An 18,220-nucleotide genomic window follows, 5' to 3' on the forward strand; every position below is an offset into this window, starting at 1 on the left:
GTGACAGCACACCTTTAAAGGGGCACTGTCATTGTGTAAGCCGTCGTGCAAGACATTTTACTCGTTTGTAATAAGAGCAATGTCCAATTACATGACGCAGTTCTGGAATTGTATCGTGTCTGCTGGTGAGACAAAAGTGTAATTGCAGGTTAGAAAAGCGAGGAGGAAACAACATTGCAAAATGCTGTGCTGCAGCAGATATAGCATTTGTCCAATGTCTTCACACCCGTCATGGCGCAATTATTTTGTGAGCTTTCAGATGCTGTTACAGGAACTAAGACTCCCCCACACCTCCCGAAAAAAATTCCAATGCACTGACAACGCCCCTTGAAAAGGCAGTCTTCTGAAACAGCCCACTTTCGTCCCAGAGACAAACAGGACCTTATTCTACCACCATACTCCACAGTCGTGCAAGGAACTTCCCTTATTTTGAAACTTACATAGATTGATTTTCCAATTTATCAGGTCCTTAGAGTGGGAACCGGTCTGATGTCTGGTAATGCAAGCTCGTTATTTCGCTAAATCATGTTCCCTTTTCTCACTCGTGGGAGAGAGCTACGTGATTGTGAAAGCTTGTCTAGATTAGCTCCTGTGTTGATCGGACAAGGTTTCATTTTTTCATCCAGAGAACAGTGAACACTTCTGTTTATCACGTAGGTCATGATTTTATACATGTAGGAACTGTAAGTATTAGAAACAAAACCTTCCCTTTTGGCAACGGATTCCATTTTTAGTCATTTTGTGACCTAGATGGTGTTACAAACCTGAGGCAAATGACGTACAATTGACCAACCCGGAAGTAACAGTTCTTGCACTTTCAGCCTGAAACTGCCTTCACTTGAAGATTACTTCCCGTTTTAACAAACTGTACGCTATTTTCTCTCCTCCTCCTCTCTACAAGGTACAGTGCGATCGTTTTATTTTCCAATAATGAAAACAAGAAAATCGTACAGATTCATTTTTTTTTTAGTGATTGTGCTTGTTAGAATGTATGCTTGGATACATATTCGATATGAGATGGAAATCCTCGCACCTGGAGAGGAAATTAAATTAGAATCGTGCTAAGGATTGTGAGGGAGACAGATTTTTCGAAACATTCGTGTAGTCTTCTAACCAGTGCAAGATATGACTTATCTAGCTTCGGTTGTTGTAAACGCTGATGCCGATATATTTCAGCATGGTCCTGATTTTTCAAATATATTTCTTTCTGGCTGATAGTAATTCGGATCTCGGTGAATGGGAAGCATTCATAGACTAAAGGTTGGAGGAGGATAGTGCAGCTGTAGAGGGTGACATTTCCTCCAGGTCCAAAAGCCCGCCTTGTAACCGCTATTCCTTCTATTTTTGTGTGCTTGTTCCTTTTTTTCTGTAGTGTAGGTCTGCTTTGCAACATTTTGAAAAAATATTTAATATCCAATATGTACAAGCTGTTAGTGCAATAACATTCTGTACAGTGTAAATAAGTTTTGGTGATATTTACTTTACATTTTGTGTACATCAACCTTAATGTTTTTAAATGCTACACTGCATTGTTCATTTATTTTGGTAAGTGGAAGGATTGCATTTTTAATCTATTTTCAGGGTTGGAGTAGAGTTAGATTTAGATGCAAGTATAAATCTGTAATACTTTTTATAGGCTTGCTTTTGTTACATTTATTCACTGATCACATGTACTGACGCATGGTGTTTGTGATCTATGGCAAAACTACATGCAATTCAGTTTTTCCTATTTTCTTTTATTGTCTTCTAGACAAAATGTGTCACCAATTTGACATTTTTATTTATTCCTTTTAAATCTATGACATTGTCAAAACTGATGAGTACAAATCAGAAATATGCTTTTGATTGGGTACAAGATCAAACCTGCCTGAACCTGTGCATAGTCATATAGTGATTAAATTATTTTGGCTGGTTTATCAAGGAGGCACAAAGTGGCACTTTCCTGTATAGAGGAGGGAAGGAAAGCATGAAAAATTAATGGATGAGACACCCTAAGTCACAATTTTGAGACTTCGCATGGCCAGTTCAAAAGTAATCTTTGTAGAGATCCCAGAGAAGGTCACCAGTCTGGTCTTGGGGATAATACTAGGATATATAAATGAACATAATAAACTAATAGATCTCCTGTGGCATTGCTCATTGTAAGTCATAGGATGCAGTCAAACATGATGCCTGAAATGGCTAAATTGTGACAGGAAGTAAGTGTGACATTTACAGGAAGTGCACACCATATGCAAGACTTTAATATGTTACCAGTTGATCTTCTGTGGCATTTTACATGGCAAGTCGGAGAAATATGGTCACTCATTATGTCTTTGTGTTGCTGATTCTCTCTTTCTCCTCTCCTGCTTCAGTCTCTCTCTCTTCCCTCCCTTTGACGTTTTAATTCTGTCTTTTTTTTGGGTGGGAGGTAGGGGTTGGTTTGGCATTTGGGGTGGGGTTTCAGTGAAAATGTGGCCCTCAGTGATTCCTTTCTCAGCCCCTACCCCAATCACTTGCACTTGTACTTCACCTGTCTTGATCCCATCACATTCCTTAACCCTTCACCTTCCTACTACCCATTCCTCTTCCTACCATCCCCTGACGATGATGTAGCTAAATCCCTTCAGCACACATCTCATCCTGGTGAATCATCACAGTTTTCCAAGGCCAGTATATCCTTCCTAAGGTGGGCACCCAAAACTAAATACAATATTCCTAATGAGGTCTGACTAGTGCAGTATTATTTTCTTGCTTATATATTCTATACCTTTTGTGATGAACCTCAGTAGCACATTTGCTTTTTGCACCTGTAAATTAACTTTTAAATGGTTTTGTTCACCCAAGCCATGACGCTCCCAATTAGACAGTATTACAATCTGCCATTCTTGCATTGCATACTTCATACAGTACTTTGTTACAACAATTTGCATTTATATAGTGCCTTTAACATAGAAAAATGTCCCAAAGCACTTCACAGTGACATAATCAAAAAATGGATACTGAGCCAAAGAAGAAGTGACCAAAATTTGGCCATAGCTGGCTTTTTATAATGGGAAACAAGGAAATGGCAGACCAACTAAATACATACTTTGGTTCTGTCTTCACAAAGGAGGACACAAATAACCTCCCAGAGATGTCGGGGAACATAGGGTCTGATGAAAGGGAGGAACTGAAAGAAATCAGTATTTGTAGGGAAATGGTGTTAGGAAAATTGATGGGACTGAAGGCTGATAAATCCCCAGGGCCTGATGGTCTACATCCCAGGGTACTTAAGGAAGTGGCCCTAGAGATAGTAGATGCATTGCTGATCATCTTCCAGAACTCGATCGACTCTGGAACGGTACCCATGGATTGGAGGGTAGCTAATATTACCCCACTATTCAAAAAAGGTGGTAGAGAAAAAGCGGGGAATTATAGACCGGTAAGCCTGACATCGGTAGTGGGGAAAATGCTGGAGTCTATTATAAAAGATGTAATAGCAGAGCACTTGGAAAGCAGTGACAGGATCGGACAAAGTCAACATGGATTTACAAAAGGTAAATCATGCTTGACTAATCTACTGGAATTTTTTGAGGATGTAACTGGTAAAATAGATAAGGGGATGTGGTGTATTTGGACTTTCAGAAGGCTTTCGATAAGGTCCCACATAAGATTAGCGTGCAAAATTAAGGCACATGGGATTGGGGGCAAGGTATTGACTTGGATAGAGAACTGGTTGGCGGACAGAAAGCAAAGAGTTGGAATAAACGGGTCGTTTTCCGAGTGGCAGGCAGTGACTAGTGGGGTACCGCAAGGATCGGTCCTAGGACCCCAGCTGTTCACAATATATATTAATGATCTGGACGAGGGAATTGGATGTAATATCTCCAAATTTGCAGACGACACAAAGCTGGGTGGGAGGGTAAGCTGTGAGGAGGATGTCGTGAAACTCCAGTACAATTTGGACAGGTTGGGTGATCGGGCAGAAACATGGCAAATGCACTATAATGTGGATAAATGTGAGGTTATCCACTTTGGTGGCAAAAACAGGAAGGCAGATTATTATTTGAATGGCAATAGATTGGGAGAAGGGGAAGTGCAAAGAGACCTGGGTGTTATTGTGCACCAGTCGCTGAAGGTAAGCATGCAGGTGCAGCAGGCGGTTAAGAAGGCAAATGGTATGCTGGCCTTCGTAGCAAGAGGGTTCGAGTACAGGAACAAGGATGTCTTGCTACAGTTGTACAGGGCCTTGGTGAGACCGCACCTTGAGTATTGTGTGCAGTTTTGGTCACCTCACCTGAGGAAGGACGTTCTTGCCATGGAGGGAGTGTAGCGAAGATTCACCAGGCTGATACCTGGGATGGCAGGAATGACGTATGAGGAGAGATTGTGTCGATTGGGCTTATACTCACTGGAGTTTAGAAGATTGAGAGGGGATCTCATCGAAACCTATAAAATTCTGTCAGGTCTGGACAGACTAGATGCAGGAAGGATGTTTCGGATGGCCGGGGAGTCCAGAACCAGGGGTCATAGTCTAAGGATAAGGGGTAAGCCATTTAGGACTGAAATGAGGAGGAACTTCTTCACCCAGAGAGTGGTGAACCTGTGGAATTCTCTGCCACAGAGGGCGGTGGAGGCCAGTTCATTAAATATATTCAAGACAGAGTTGGATATATTTCTTGAGGCTAAAGGGATCAAGGGATATGGAGAGAAGGCAGGGACAGGGTACTGAATTTGGATGATCAGCCATGATCTCATTGAATGGCGGAGCAGGCTCGAAGGGCCGAATGGCCTACTCCTGCTCCTATCTTCTATGTTTCTATGTTTAAGGAGGTTCTTAAATGAGTAGAGATGGGGGGATTTATTGGAAGGAAATCTATGTGGAGCCAAGATGGCTGAAGGGATGTCTACCAGTGGCGGTGTGAAGGGAGGCGGAGTTGCATAAGAGCTCTGAATCAGAGGATCAGAGAGTTTGGGAAAAGGGTATGTAGGGTTGGAGGTGGCTATAAAAATAGGGAGAGGTGAAGCATTAGGTGACCGGAAGCTAGGACAGGGGGGATAAGGGGTAAGCAGGTTTTGTTGCAGGATAGAATATGGGCAGCAGAATTTTGAATGAGCTGAACTTTATGCAGGACCAGAAAGTCAGAGGTAGGGGCAGAGGTGGGTGATGTTACAGAGGTGGAAGTAGATAGTTTTTGTAATGGAGAGGATATGGAGTCAGAAGCCCAGCTCAGGGTTCAATTAAACGCTGAGGTTGTGGAATCTAGTTCAACCAGAGATGGAGTCAGTGGTGAGGGTACAGAGTTTGTGGCAGGGGTTGAAGGCCATGGCTTTGGTCTTCCCAATGTTTAGCTACATTAAACTGCATCTTCCCATTGCTTAATATATCTATGATCTTTTGTAATTTTCTGCTCTTTTCAAAGTTGGCTATAATCTCCTAGATTGGCATAATCTCCAGACTTCAATATACATTCCCAAATCCAGTTATGTCCCTCTCGCCCAACTCTTTGGTTGCCCAACTCTTTGGTTCCTATTTTCCAACCAATTTCCTATGAGGTTGTCACCAATTCCATGTGCCTCAATTTCAGCAGGCAATCTATTGTGCATAACCTCATTAAATACCTTCTGAAAATCCACCCGAATGGCTCTGTCAAGGAACTCTTAGATTAGTTAAATATGATCCCCCTTTCACAAAATCATTCTGACTCTTCACAATCAGCTTATAGGTGCTCATTTACCCTATCCTGATGGATTCTAACAATTTTCCCACTACTGACATTAAACTCACTGGTCTGTAGTTACTTTATCTCTTCCTCCATTTTTTGAGTAATCGTGTATCATTTGCTATCATCAGATTCTCCAAATTACAGTGAGTTTTGAAAAGTTCTAATTTTCCCTCATTTCATCAACTATTTTTTAATAAGCTTAAGTTAAAAAAAACCCAGACCTGAATATTAGTCTAGCTTCAATCCCGTTAGTTTATCTATTACAATTTTTCTGTTCCGGATTCATGTCTTTGCTTTCCTCCCCTTCTCGAAATGCCTTCTGAAAATCCACCTCACTGGTTCGAGTTTTCCCTGTACCTCATCTTTATCATGGTTCTTGCTTCCATTGTAAGGACCAAAGCTAAATATTCAAATAGCCATTCCATCATGTCCTTATCCTCTATTGTTGCAATACCTAACTTTGCTTCACCACATTCTTTGTTTTCAAGGACTTAAAATAAATATTTGCTGTTATCTTTGATAACGTCTGCAAGGTTTTTTTTTATTCTCCTGCTTTGCCCTCTATTGTTTCCTTGGTCATCTTCTGTTGCTTTCTACAACCTTCCAGCCTTACCACTATTTTTAACCTTTAAACGAGTCTTCTACTTTCGTTTAAATTTTGTAGATCAATCTGCGTCATCACAGAATTAGCTCTTGCTTTTCAGGATTTATAAACTGTGGATTATAAATTGTTTTATAATCCATTAAAAAATAATCTGAAAGGCATAAGTATTTTAGGGTGATGTAAACATGGTCTGTTAGAATAGTTAGAACAAGTACTAGACAAAGGAGAAATCGGCAACATCTGCCTGGCTTTCTTTCTCCTTTTTCACAAGCTGGTAATACTTTGAAGTGTGACATCTGAAGTGTATGAGACTTCTATGAGAAGCAAGACTGCGGAGAGCCTAAGGCTTTCAAGTAAAAACTTTAATGAAGTACTCAAAACACAAGACAATTTAATATTTAAGTTTAAGCATGTTATTATGAAATGTTTTTTGATATGTTGGGGTCCTTATTTTTAGCCTATACTTGTCAAGCTCAGGGGAAAAAAAGTCAGATGAAAAAATTAAATTATAAAGTGTTTTGAATGATTTGGTTGGTTCACCTTCTCCTTTCTTTGATTAATAAGCTCTTTTGACTGAGGTTTCTAGCTGTTTTCCTCACTTATGAATTGTATGTCCATTGCTGCCGAAATGTGATGGTCACATGAAGGGTGCAAAGATGCACCATTTTTATACATATATATAGCTATTATTAAGGTGGGAAGAATGAGATGCTTTGATAAGCACATTTTCTTTGATCTCTAAGCGTCTTCAGAGAAAAGTGACTACCAATTAGACCAGCTCCCAGAATTAAAAGGGTTATATTCTAATAGGCTTAGTTCTAATTTCCAGCCTCTGGTTTTATAATCTAGCTCAATAATTAAAACGTAAAATAGAAAGGAAAGAGATGAAGGTCATGTATTCGGAAGCAAGGCTTCAAGCTGTGGCATCACCTCTTCTGGTCCTTTTCTTACGTCACTGCTGTGACACTTCCAAGATTATGCGTACCATGCTAAAAGATCATTTTCATATGTTCTTGTTTTGTTAATCTTATGTTTCCGATAAGGTTGTTCTCCTCTCTCTAGGAAAAACAAAAAAAAGCTTGGTTGCGAATTTTAAATCAAAACTGGCTCAGCTTAGAATTCTCATGACTTTTGAAAGCATTTTGTGGTAAAACTGCCCTTTATTAGTAGGTTTTTGGATTGTGTTGGGGCAGTGAAAGAAAGAAATGTCATTTACAAAGTGCCTTTCACATCCTCGGGATGTGCCAACGTGCTTTATAGTCATTTAATTACTTGCATCCTTATCGGAAACATAAGATTAACAAAATAGGAATATATGAAAATGATCTTTTAGCATGGTACGAATAATCTTGGTGGTGTCACTGCAGTGACGTAAGAAAAGGACCTGAAGAGGTGATGCCACAGCTTGAAGCCTTGCTTCCGAATACATGACCTTCCTCTCTTTCCTTTCTATTTTACATTTGAATTATTTAGCTAGATTATAAAACCAGAGGATGGTTTGCAGTGTAATGTTATTCAGTAAATTGACAGCAATTTGTGCACAGCAAGATCATACAAACCAAAATTAGATAAATGGCCAGTTAATCTATTGTTGGTTGAGTGATAAATGTTGGCCAAGATACCGGGAGAATCCCCTGCTTTGTTATTGGATCAGGGTTGTGGATCTTTTACATTAATCTGAATAGACAGACAGGGCTTGGTTTAACCTCTCATCTGAAAGATGGCACCTCCAATAATGCAGCACTCCTTTAGTACTGCACTGAAGTGTCAGCCTAGATTATGTGCTGAAATTCAGGAATCGGACTTGCACTCTGAACTTCTGATCCAGAAGCAAAAATGCTACCCCAAGTCAAGTTGACACTTAAAACTTAGCTTTGCAAGAGGGTTCTTACAACAATTAGGAACATGCAGGAACAATTCGGACTGGCAGTGGTTCTGCAGGCCTTAGAACTAATGAAAATACCAAGGCTGTTTAGTATATACTAGAGATTACTTGTTCATCCTACTTCTCTGAGCTGGAGGCCTGCTGAGATTCTCTGACATAGTAGCAGCTTACCTAGAACAATTAGCATTATTCAGAGTCTCGAGGAATAGTTCTCAGGTTATTAAAACTTTGTGAATCCCTTTATTTTGTCAGAAGAATAAGAGACAGGAGTTTTAAAATCACTGAGGAACACTAGTTAGATATATATTCCTTTTAAAAAAAAATATGCTGGAAAATGGATTGCTAAGGAAGTAGTTTACTTTGCTAATTACTAATACTTTGATACATATCTAGATAGGTAGCAGCGGGAATAGAGGACCTTTATCTCAACTAGCATGATGGAAAATTCAAGCTCCAGGACTGTCTACAACAACTGAGACTGAATGACACCATTCTTGGTTGTTCTTCCAGATGTAATCCATTATGGTGGCAGAATATGCCCTCTTTAGAACATGTTTAAAAACTAATATGGTGGTCTTGCCCTACTAGAAATGCATCTGCTGCCAAATAATCACAGACTGATATTGAGATTGACACTGGTGTTGTCTATGGCTTCGACTTTCCAGCAATGTGAATTAATATTATATGGACATGATGGACTTCTCCAGGAATAAAATAAAATAAAAGCATTAGGAGATGTAATTGTATGTATTGTAATGGTCTCTAGATCATTTAGCAACCTCATAGTGTATTGGTATCCTTGAGAACTCCAGTCATGAGTACAAAAGGCAGATTGTGGTGATTTTTCTGTAATACAATATGACACCACACTGAAGTGAAATTTATGACTTTGTACCAGTATTCTTGGAGGTAATTGGACCACTTTAAAATGCATACACCCAATCCCTGAGTTAATAGCAGGATTCCTTGGGGCACTAAGAATTCTTGAGGCCCTCTAACTTACTGAAGAGTGTAAGGACCTCTATGAAATGTTTCAATAGCTGGAAGGTGACTTTGAAGAGAGGATTGCCAGAGTTCAGCTCTGACTTATCCAGTGGTAATTAAGACTATTTGGACCTTGATTAGCTTTTTGCAATTCTTAGGATCATTTGAAATTGCCTGATATTGTGAGATTATAGTGAACACTATTTGACCTATCTTCAGAAATCCTGTATGTTTGAGTACCACCACTTAGCCGGAGGGATCTTTTGAACTGAAGAAACCTCTCTCTCAATGAATTTAGAGAAACTTGGGGGTTTCTAGACTGCTGTAAATCATGTTTTCTTAAGGGTCGTACTCGTAATCCTGCATTGAAAAGACCATTAGTAAATTCTCAGATCTGTAAAAGAAATATTGGGCCTTTTTTGGAATCTGCATCACACAGTAGTAAAAACTGCTGACAAACCTCCTGCTGGCTGAGCTATCACTATACCATGGACTTTGGAACTGCTCAAATACCTTGTACGGTGAGACGGGGATGAATGTGCATCATTAGAGTTGTTAGATATGAGGCGTACTAACATACTGCATCAAGAGTGATAGGATATGGATTCACACCCGCAATTCTGACAGTGAGTTCCTGCCTGGGTTGTCAGGTGGAGATGGCAAACAGTGCCTGAGAGAGATAGTTGGAGGCAAGTCAACTATGCCTTTCACATGCATTTTTTTTTAAGAGGCCAGAATTTGAGCATCAATTGAGACTTGCCCACCCTTTTGGTCAGAGAATAATGTATAGCTCAGGTGACATAAAGCAGGAAAAAATAAACGTGCGTTGTTGTACGCTAATACAAAGCTTGGAGATTTCCATCATAAGGTGAGTAAGCTGTGAAATACAACATGGGTAGTCCTCATGGCAAGAAGACTACAGGCATAAGGCTGAGCAGCATGACTTATTGGATTGTAAAGACTGCTTGAGTTCTTGGTCCTGCCTAAGCTATAAGGGACATGTAAGAGGTAATGTACGTAAGGCTATTAAGCCACTGCACTCCCAGTAGAGATGCAGGAATGGGATTATTGTTAGTACTTGATATTTGTCTGCCTGCTTTATAAACCAATTTCTGGTGTCACTGGCAGAATATAGTGCATGTGAAGATTATTCAGAATCCCTGTTTTATGTGGCTGGCAGGATTAACCTTGTATTAGTAGAGGTGGGGAACTAGGGCAGGTTAGGACTGCTTGAAATCCAGAGGCTTTTGAAACAGTGGGGACAATGTGAATGTTGGGGCTCATTGGAAGCTAAGTGCTGGTTGGTCACATGGTGGGCGATGGCGTATTTAAAAAAAAAAAAAATCTCATGAAGATTTAGAGCGTTGAGATTCTAAATTAAGAATGGTCCTGAGATTTAAAAATATGGAGTGAGGATTGACAGCGCAGCCACCCTGCACTGCACTATTGACAACGTAGCTTGGTGGCGGGGGATGATGGTTACTGTTTAGGGTTAGAGTTTTAAGGATATGGGAATTGTTGACGCTGTGCATTGTGCAAGATCTGAGCAGTTACCTCTGCCTGTAGAAACTGCTATTGACAACTACTGTTATTAAATTTGTCTGAAATATAAAATATAGGGTTAACCTCTCTTAAAATAGTGGACAGGAATGTTCTACGAATGCATTAAGCACTTGTGCATGAATATTACCAATAGTGATTTGTAATTTATGGTGATTTCACAATTCTGCTTGCATGGTTTTCCTATTTGTACCTGTATACTGAAAAATTATTGCAAAGAATAACTTTTCTTTTTAAAAGAAAGATGCTAAAGGCTCATGACATTTCAGGTTTGAATATTGGTGGTGTGAGACACAGGATTCAAACCACTGAGTTCCATAACAAATTTGCATTTCTGAAAAAAGGAACATATAGCCTTCACATGACTACATTTGTTGCATAGCAACTTGCAGATGCTGACTCAACAATGAGGGATTCAAATATGGATGATGAATTTATTTTTAATTCCATGTGAGGCAGTGGCAGCACTTAAAATTTTGGAGTTAAGCAGAATATGCCAAATATCTGCGTATTTACCGTCATTCAGAATTTTTTTGAACAGTGTCCGTTAGGAATTTGTTTGCGTGGTTTTTATAAAGTAAACAGATTCATTTCACAGTTTCAACATTTTACACAATTAAATATTATTGCAAACTGGCGGGGACTAACCTGGTTGTTATTTTCTTCCCTTTCTCTTGACGTTTCCTTGCAGCATGTGGCTGGCAGATGGCCTGGAGGTCTGCTTTGAAATCTTCACTTAAAAACTGTCTGGTAAAAGAAAGAAATAACTTGCATTTAGATAGCGCCCTTCTTGACCTCAGGACATTCCAAAGCGCTTCACAGCCAATTAATTGCTTTTGAAGTGTGATCACTGTTGTCATGTAGGGAAACAGGCAACCAATTTGCACATGGCAAAACCCAAAGAGCAATGAGATAAGTGACCAATTAACCTGTTTTAGTGGTGTTGGTTGAGGGACAAATGTTTGTCAGCACACCAGGAGAACTCCTTTTCGAATAGTGCCATTGAATCTTTTATGTCCACCTGAGAGTTTCAGCCTGGATTATGTCCTGAATTCCTCGAGTGGGGCTTTGACCGATGATCTTCTGCCTCCGAGGTGAGAGTGCTACCACTAAGCCACGGCTGACAGAAAGTGTGAGAGTACCTACTGCCTAGTGGTGTATACCTGGACCACTGATTTCTAAGTTTCTCGCTGCATTTCTGGAAGGTGATGATTCACACTGGGGTATGGTTTCATAGGTGATAGCAGACCTTGAATAACTCACCCAAGTGGACTCGTGAACCTCTTGATTGTGAATGCCAAATTACTATCAAAATACTAATTTATCACTTGCTCATGGTAGTCTGGAGTCTAGAACACAATTGTCATGTTTAACCGCTGATGTTGAATTCTATTTCGGTTAGCACATCCCTTTAAGGCCACTGCTCAGGTAGTTCCTGTGGAGAAATGTCTAAAGTGGTGCATTTTTGGTTCAGTGGTAGCACTGTTGCCTCTAAGTCAGAAGGCTGAGCGTTCAAGTCCCACTCCAGAATTGAGTACATAATCCAGGCTGACACTTCAGGGTAGTACTGACTGAGTGCTACACTGTTGGAGGTGCTGTCTTTTGGATGAGATGTTAAATGGGGACCTCGTCTGCTCTTTCAAGTGAATGCAAAAGATCCCATGGCACTATTCAAAGAGCAGATGAGTTCTGATGGTCTCCTGGCCAATATATATCCCTCAACCAATGCCACCGAAAACAGATTATCTGGCCATGTATCTCATTTCTGGGTGAGGTGCTGGGTGTTTGTGCTGGAGTCTGCAGGTGTGCTGGGGTTGGATAATTGGAGAGACTGAAGTTAGGGGAGGGAATAGAGGTGGTGATAATTCTTTGGGGTGAAGCTAGTGGGAGGTGAGGATCTGGGAGAGAGTTATGACAGAGGGCCTGTAGTATAGGTGGGGAATGTAAGAGAGAGCTGTGATCTTGTAGGGAAGATGGCAAAGAGGAGAGGTTGTTGGCTGCAGTGAAGACTGAGGTCAGGCTGTGGAAGAGGAGCAGAGAGTGGAGATTGCAGTGCTGAAGGTCAAAGGTGGGCTGAGGTATATGGGTGCAGTCAGAAAGAGCACAAGGAGGGAATGAGTAGCAGTGTAAAATGTAAATTTAATAGATCCTTTAGTAATGAAGGGGAGAAGGGCAAACTTCATCCCGAAGGCCGGCTGGCTTTGAACAAAGTCAGGACATCAGAACGGAATCAAGGAGGCTAAAGTGACAAGTAAATAGAAAATAATGGTATATAAATAAAGTAATTTCAATAGAATTTTTTGAAACATTGGTTCAGAGGAAATCTTGAGTTCTGTTACAAAAATGTAGGCATGCAGTATAAGAGGAAATGTAGAAACGGGGAAAGAAAGTTGTTTGATAGACAAAAAGTAGAATTCAGGTTAAGGGTGTTGCTCAGCTTGAGAAGAGTTGGAAGTGGTGTATATGATTTGGACTTGGCAATAGAGAGCACAATACATAATATTGAAATTTGCTGCCGACATAAAATTAGGGGGTTTGGCAAACAGTGAGATGGACAATGAAAACAACTTCAGGAGGACATGGATAGATTAATGGAATGGGTAGATGGGTGGCAGATGCAATTTAATGCTTAGCAGCGTGAGTTAATGCATTTTGCGAGGAAAAACAAGGAATATACACCCAATAGAAAGGCACTGAAGGGTGTGAATGAACAAAGAGACTTGAGTGTTTAAATACATAATTCCTTGAAAGTGCAGGTAGATAAAGCCATAAAAAGACCAATGCCATTTGGGGCTTTTTAAATACAGGCATAGAGTTAAAGAGCAAAGAGGTAAGAACATTTGTACAAGGAAATGGTCAGGCCATAGTTAGAGCACTGTGTACAGTTTTGGCCACTCCATTACAGAAGGACATTAAAGCCATTCACTTGAGATGATACCTTGGAGAAGAAACTGTGGTTATGAGGAGAGACTTGATATATTGGGATGTTTTCCACTGGAGCAGAGAAGGCTAAGGAGATTTAATTAAGGTTGTTAAAATTATGAAAGGCTTTGATAGGATGAATAGGGAAAGATTATTTCCTTTGATTACGGAGTAATTGATGAGTGGTCATCAATTTACAATTATTACTGAGAGTGAGGAGGTAGGAGAAATGTCTGTATGGAGAAAATTATTGGAGCATGGAATACTTTGCCACATGGTATAGTTGAGGCAGACACCACTGCATCTTTTAAGGGAAAAGTGGACAAATATTTGTAGCAGAAGAAAATATGGGATGAGAGCAGGGCAGGATTAGTGTCTAACAAAAGAGCTGCCAGAGACATGCTTGGCCAAATGGCCATCTATGCAATAAACTTCTATGGTTCTAACTGAGGAATAAAATATAGTACAAGTGTAAGTTTATTTGTACTCTTATTTCAGTTTGCTGCTGTTCAGTTCTGATGGTTTGCTGTTTCATGAAAATTAATAAATTTGAATATGAATCAATCCCATTCTGATGGAATTGGGTGGAAGAAATTTGAATATGAGTGAATCATTTGTAAATGACACAAGCAAGATTTTGAATCTTCATGGGCATGACTATGATCCAGTTGACAAGTGTGGTGTGATGGACAGGACTTGTATGCTTCCTGAACCGATTTTAGTCTATATAAATGTGGACCTTGCATGGTGTTGCTCGCTGTGAGTCAGCGATCAAACCGCTGTTGGGGGCTGGGATGTGGAGTGCGTTCATAGTGCACAACTTCAGAGCAAGATTTTGGGAAGAAGTTTGTAAGACTTTCTCGAGATAATGAGCCAATGTTTATTGATTGGTTCTTGGAAAATAAATAGTATTTCCTCTATCCCACTGCAGTGTGATATATAAATAACAAACACAGCTGCTTAATTAAATATTTCTGTAGAAAAACAAATTTTTAATTCTCCGTATAAACAAAACACAGGTGCTACAATCGCCTCCTGTGTCTTTCTCTGTATCTCTAAAAGTAAAAGAGACACACACATGATCATTTTCATCTGAAACTTTTACTCAAAGGTTTCTTAAAATCATCTTCCAGCTTGTTTTCAAATCATCATTTGGAAAAACAAGCAAACAAATCATTATTGTTTTCAAATTCTTGTTTTAAATAAAGATTATATAATTACACATGCTGTAATCATACCTTTTTGCTCTGAGCTAGGCTCTCAATCAAGTGAAAATTAATTACTTAAAATTTAGAAATCCTGTTTGTACCAACTTTTGCACATGCTCAGATTTCAGCATTATAGTGTACTTGTTAACTCCCTTAACTGGCAGGTAGTTCTGAGAAAAATATCAGTGCAAACTAGGCTTTTGAGAGAGGTTAGTACTCCAAATTAAAATATTCAGGTACTCAAAGACCATTTTATAATTATATTTTATAATCATATTCCTGTGAAATATGTATATTTTAATTTTACAAGAAACCTTTTGAATCTTAGTGCTTAAGTTTGTGGGAAAAGAAAAATGTTTGAAAAACTATTTTGAATGATTGGTTCAGTTTTTTTAATGGTATATTTTTGTCACTTCCCATAGTTATAGACTTCCAATTTATTGTGGTCAAAAGGTTTTAGATTCTTTGAGTTTCTGCTTCTTTCTTAATAGATTTTGCTGACTGCTGATAGATATAGAATTCTGTTTTAATTGTTTTTTTTGCTGTTTGAAGAATATGACTAGGGTGAACTTTACATGCATAATGCCTGATGTATGATTAAAATGTATTCTAGATATATTTAAAAAAAAAAGATTAATAGTGGATCTTCTATGGTATTTCTTACGGAGAATCAGCGGATATGTTGTTTTGTACTTTACATCAAATTTACAGCACAAAAACAGGCCATTCAGCCCAACTTGTCTGTTGGTGTTTATGCTCCACACGAGCCTCACCCATCCTACATCATCTAACCTTTTTCTGTCATGTGTTTATCTAGCTTCCCCTTAAATGCATCTGTGCTCTTTGCCTCAACTACTCCATGTGGTAGCGAGTTCCACATTCCAACCACCCTCTGGGTAAAGAGGTTTCTCTTGAATTCCTTATTGGATTTATTGGTGACTATCTTATATTTATGGTCCCTAGTTTTGGACTCCCCCACAAGTGGAAACAACAACTTATATATTTATATAGCACCTTTAATGTAATAAAATGTCCCAAGATGCTTCACAGGAGTGTTATCAAAGACACTCATGGGGTCGGGGGTAATATGGATAGTAGCATGGATAGAGGATTGGTTAACGGACAGAAAACAGAGAGTAGGAAAAAATGGATCTCTTTCAGGTTGGCAGGCTGTAACTAGTGGGGTGCCGCAAGGATCAGTATTGGGGCCTCGGCTATTTACAATCTATATTAATGACCTAGATGAAGGGACCGAGTGTAATGTATCCAAGTTTGCTGATGATACAAAGCTAGGTGGGACAGTAAGCTGTGAGGAGAACAGAGTCTGCAAAGGTATATAGATAGACTAAGTGAGTGGGCAGTAAGGTGGCAGATGGAGTATAATGTAGAGAAATGTGAGGTTATTCACTTTGGTAGGAAGAATAGAACAACAGAACATTTTTTAAATGATGAGAAACTTTCAAATGTTGGTGCTTGGTGAGATTTGGCTGTCCTCATGAAAGAAACACAGAAAGCTGGCATGCAGGTACAGCAAGCAATAAGGATGGCAAATGGCATATTGGCCTTTATTGCACGGGGTTGGAGTATAAGAGTAAGGAAGTCTTGCTACAATTGTACAGGGCCTTGGTGAGACCACACCTGGAGTACTGTGCACAGTTTTGGTCTCCTTATCTAAGGAAGGATATACTTGCCTTGGAGGCGGTGCAACGAAGGTTCACTAGATTGATTCCTGGGATGAGAGGGCTGTCCTATGATGAGAGATTGTGTAGAATGGGCCTATACTCTCTGGAGTTTAGAAGAATGAGAGGTGATCTCATTGAAACATACAAGATTCTGAAAGGGATTGACTGGGTAGATGCTAAGAGGTTGTTTCTGCTGGCTGGAGTGTCTAGAACTAGGGGGCATAGTCTCAGGATAAGGGGTAGGCCATTTAAGACCGAGATGAGGAGGAATTTCTTCACTCAGAGGGTTGTGAATCTTTGGAATTCTCTGCCCCAGACGGCTGTGAATGCTGAGTCTTTGAGTATATTCAAGGCGGAGATAGATTTTTAGACTCTAGGGGAATCAAGGGATATGGAGATCGGACGGGAAAGTGAAGTTGAGGTCGATGATCAGCCACAATCTTATTGAATGGTGGAGCAGGCTCGAGGGGCCGTATGGCCTACTCCTGCTCTTATTTCTTATATGTTCTTATGTAAAGAATTTGACACCAAGCCATATAAGGAGATGTTAGGGCAGATGACGAAACAAAAAGAAGCATCTTCTCTACGTCTACCCTTTTAAACCCTTTCATAATTTTAAAGACCTCTATTAGGTCATTCCTCAGCCTTCTCTTTGCGAGAGAAATGAGCCCCAGCCTGTTCAGTCTTTCCAGATAATTATAACCTCTTAGTTCCGGTGTCATACCAGTAAATATTTTTTGCCCCTTCTCTGGTGCCTCTATATCCTTTCTGTAATATGGAGACCAGAGTAGTGTACTGTACACTAAGCGTGATCTAACCAAGGTTCTATACAAGTTTAACATAACTTCTCTGCTTTTCAATTCTATTCCTCTAGAAATGAACCCCAGTGCTTTGTTTGCATTTTTTATGGCCTTGTTAACCTATGTTGCTACTATTAATGATTTGTGAATCTGTACCCCTAAATTCCTTTGCTCCTCTATTCTATTTACACTCTTATTTTCCAAGGAGTATGTGGCCTCCTTATTCCTCCTACCAAGATGCACCACCTCACACTTGCCTATATTGGTATTCATTTGCCATTTACATGGTCATTCTGCAAGTTTATTAACATGTTACTGTATTTCGCCGCAGTCTTCCTCTGTATTAACTAAACCCCCCAATTTGGTGTCATGCACAAATTTTGAAATTGTACTTCAGATTCCCGCGTCTAAATTGTTTATGTAAATAGTGAACAAGAGTGGTGCCACCACTGATCCCTGTGGAACATCACGGTGGTGGAAGCAGATTCAATAATAACTTTCAAAAGGGAATTGGATAAATACTTGAATGGGGGAAAAATTGCAAGGCTATGGGGAAAGGGCAGGGGAGTGGAACTAATTGGATAGCTGTTTCAAAGAGCCAGCCCAAGCACGATGGGCCTACTCCTGTACTGTATCATTCTATGATTCTATTTCCACCTTCCGGCAGTCTGAGTCTATACCTTTAATTCCTACTTTCTGTTTTGTAGCTAGCTTGCTATCCATTCTGCTACTTGTCCCATGACACCACGTGCTCTGACCTCAGTCGTGAGTCTACTATGCGATACTTTATTGAAAGCTGTTTGAAAATCCAAGTATATTCCATCTACTACATTGGCCTTCTCTATTCTTTCTGTTACTACTTAAAAGAATTCAATAAGGTTGGTCGAA

General features: G+C 39.7%; 1 protein-coding gene and 1 long non-coding RNA gene across 13 annotated transcripts in view; one reads left to right on the forward strand and one right to left on the reverse strand.

Moving 5' to 3' along the window:
- LOC147115199 (uncharacterized) overlaps positions 1-18,220 on the reverse strand; it is a 59,403-nt gene that overhangs the window by 32,580 nt on the left and 8,603 nt on the right. Inside the window, exons 2-3 of one of the 2 annotated variants that reach the window (XR_015079088.1) lie at positions 11,369-11,467; positions 6,639-7,349 (exon numbers count right to left, since the gene is read on the reverse strand). This is a non-coding gene — a long non-coding RNA (uncharacterized LOC147115199). Of the gene's footprint in view, positions 1-6,638; positions 7,350-11,368; positions 11,468-18,220 lie in introns of those variants that run through there. The other variant, XR_015079087.1, reaches the window with a different exon arrangement.
- cyribb (CYFIP related Rac1 interactor Bb) overlaps positions 381-18,220 on the forward strand; it is a 210,522-nt gene continuing 192,682 nt past the window's right edge. For 5 of the 11 annotated variants that reach the window (XM_085993531.1, XM_085993547.1, XM_085993550.1 and 2 more), the window contains exon 1: positions 381-653. The gene's annotated coding sequence lies outside the window, so the exon portion shown is untranslated. Of the gene's footprint in view, positions 654-795; positions 902-18,220 lie in introns of those variants that run through there. The other 6 variants (XM_085993544.1, XM_085993549.1, XM_085993538.1 and 3 more) reach the window with 3 other exon arrangements.

The sequence above is a fragment of the Somniosus microcephalus genome, chromosome 7, assembly GCF_052327205.1.
Source record: "Somniosus microcephalus isolate GS21.2 chromosome 7, FLI_Smic_1.0, whole genome shotgun sequence".
In the NCBI taxonomy this organism is placed as follows: domain Eukaryota; kingdom Metazoa; phylum Chordata; class Chondrichthyes; order Squaliformes; family Somniosidae; genus Somniosus; species Somniosus microcephalus.